The 2500-nt window shown below is 56.1% G+C and overlaps 1 non-coding gene across 1 annotated transcript in view; it reads right to left on the minus strand.

Annotated features, from left to right (window-relative positions):
• The window catches only part of LOC124773184, a 1909-nt gene extending 1803 nt beyond the window's left edge, over positions 1–106 (minus strand). The window contains exon 1 of the ribosomal RNA XR_007014513.1: positions 1–106. This exon is cut by the window's left edge and continues 1803 nt beyond it. This is a non-coding gene — a ribosomal RNA (small subunit ribosomal RNA).
• Between the last annotated feature and the right edge of the window lie 2394 nt (positions 107–2500).

A 2500-nucleotide genomic window follows, 5' to 3' on the forward strand; every position in this document is an offset into this window, starting at 1 on the left:
GATTTAATGAGCCATTCGCGGTTTCACCTTAATGCGGCTTGTACTGAGACATGCATGGCTTAATCTTTGAGACAAGCATATGACTACTGGCAGGATCAACCAGGGAGCTGCGTCAACTAGAGCTGAGCAGCCGGCCGCCCGGGAGTGTGTCCCGGGGGCCCGCGCGAACACGCAAGCGTCCGCTCAATCATTCTGCAAACAGGAGGAGGCTGAGCTCCCCTGCACAATACACCTCGAAACCCTCTCAGGTCCCGGCGGCGCGCAGCGCCGTCCCAAGTACTTGGTCGGGTTCGAGAGAGGCGCAATCGCCCGGAGTTAGGCGAGTAGACGCTTTCGGTGCGACCACCCGTGCTCGCCAACTGAGCTTGCCGCTGCCGACAGAGGCCCGGGAGCGTGCTGTCGTGGCATTGCCGGCGGGAGACAACACGCGCCACCTACGGTGACCGGCAGCTCCAACGCCAGCGCCACAGAAGGACAAAAGCCCCACTTGGGTGCCGAAGCGAACTCTCCCAGCACAGCGCACGCGCCAACACATCCGCACAGCTGCGATACAAACCACCAGCGAGAACCGCTGGGGCGACCGAGCAGCAGACGGCGTCGCGGCGCCGAGCGCCGGGCGGCGGCGCATCCTCAACGCACACAGTCCTCAATCGGACCAGCACACTGAAGATGTCCACCGCGCTTCGCACCGGGCCCGCGAGGACCTACTTTGGCCGCACGGCGCCGCGCGCAGGGTGCGCCGGCGCGCAGCTGCGACGCCTGCCGCGTCCGTCGGCCGGCGCGCCTGCCACTGGCCGCCCCCACCAGCCGGCTGTAGCGCGTGCGCCCACGCACCGCGCGGCCAGCACGCCGGGAGGCGCCCCCTCACCGGCCGGGGACGGTCCCACCCAGCCACCGCCGCGTATCGCTTCACACCCAGATGCCGTTCAGTTTCGTCGGCATGGTGGGTATCGCTGGAACAACCGGTTAGTACCTCAACCTATCGTCGCCATCACCGATTCACCCCTAGCGAGAACAACCGCACCACAACAGGTTACCATTTGTTCATTTGCGTAACTTCACCAGAAAACGCAGGCGTCCATCGCCATTTGCAACTTCAACGATTATTGCATGCCTGTGTCAGGTGTCACGCCACACTACGTCTGCCCACATACACGCAACAAAATGTGCACGCCTAGACAATACGTGGAAGGTGGCCCCCGTACGTATGCGATGTCCATTGCTCGAACGACTGTCAACCGGCCTCTGTAGCATGTCGCAGATATGGAACGCGGTGCACCATGCCATCACGGTGTGTGAGGAGAGACGACTAGGTCCGAATACATCAACAGACAGCTCATGCTGATCGCCATCCACGGCGTCCGTTCCTCCCACACGTCTCTATGGCGTACCACACTGCAATCCAGCTCTCATAGGGAGACGACACGTAGCTGCGTGCACAATATTTGCACTGTATGGTCCGCCGTTTTTGGGCGCAGTCGTTGTGCGGTCACACATGTGCCACGATGTATCATTCAGTACATAAGGACGAATGTGCAGTACAGATTGTGGTTCACGCGTACGACATCAGCGGACAGTTGACACAGGCCGCACCACAACGTAGCCTGAGTACGTCGCATGCGAAGGGCATTGAACATGCAAACTTCTCACCAACCAGCTTGCGAAGGCAGGGGGCAAGGTGGGGACGTGGGGAGGGGCGGCATGTACGTCCTGCTGCCATCCACATTACAGTGTACAGCAGGAGCATGTGGAAAGTGAGCAAGACTTGCAAGGTGTTTAACATGAAGCGATACACAGGGGTGCGGGCAGTGCGAGTAGCGAACTATATTGCGAGGGTTGCGGGTGGGCAACACTACAGTAATTGAACGAGTCGTATAACAATTACAGAGCAGGTTTAGGCGACAACGTGGGTTACGTTAAGGCGACAACATGGGTTAGGTTAAGGCACAACATGGGTTAGGTTAAGGCACAACATGGGTTAGGTTAAGGCACAACATGGGTTAGGTTAAGGCACAACATGGGTTAGGTTAAGGCACAACATGGGTTAGGTTAAGGCACAACATGGGTTAGGTTAAGGCACAACATGGGTTAGGTTAAGGCACAACATGGGTTAGGTTGAGGCACAACATGGGTTAGGTTAAGGCACAACATGGGTTAGGTTGAGGCACAACATGGGTTAGGTTGAGGCACAACATGGGTTAGGTTGAGGCACAACATGGGTTAGGTTAAGGTACAACATGGGTTAGGTTAAGGTACAACATGGGTTAGGTTAAGGTACAACATGGGTTAGGTTAAGGTACAACATGGGTTAGGTTAAGGTACAACATGGGTTAGGTTAAGGTACAACATAGGTTAGGTTAAGGTACAACATAGGTTAGGTTAAGGTACAACATAGGTTAGGTTAAGGTACAACATAGGTTAGGTTAAGGTACAACATAGGTTAGGTTAAGGTACAACATAGGTTAGGTTAAGGTACAACATAGGTTAGGTTAAGGTACAA

This window comes from Schistocerca piceifrons, unplaced genomic scaffold (assembly GCF_021461385.2).
Source record: "Schistocerca piceifrons isolate TAMUIC-IGC-003096 unplaced genomic scaffold, iqSchPice1.1 HiC_scaffold_948, whole genome shotgun sequence".
NCBI classification, from domain to species: domain Eukaryota; kingdom Metazoa; phylum Arthropoda; class Insecta; order Orthoptera; family Acrididae; genus Schistocerca; species Schistocerca piceifrons.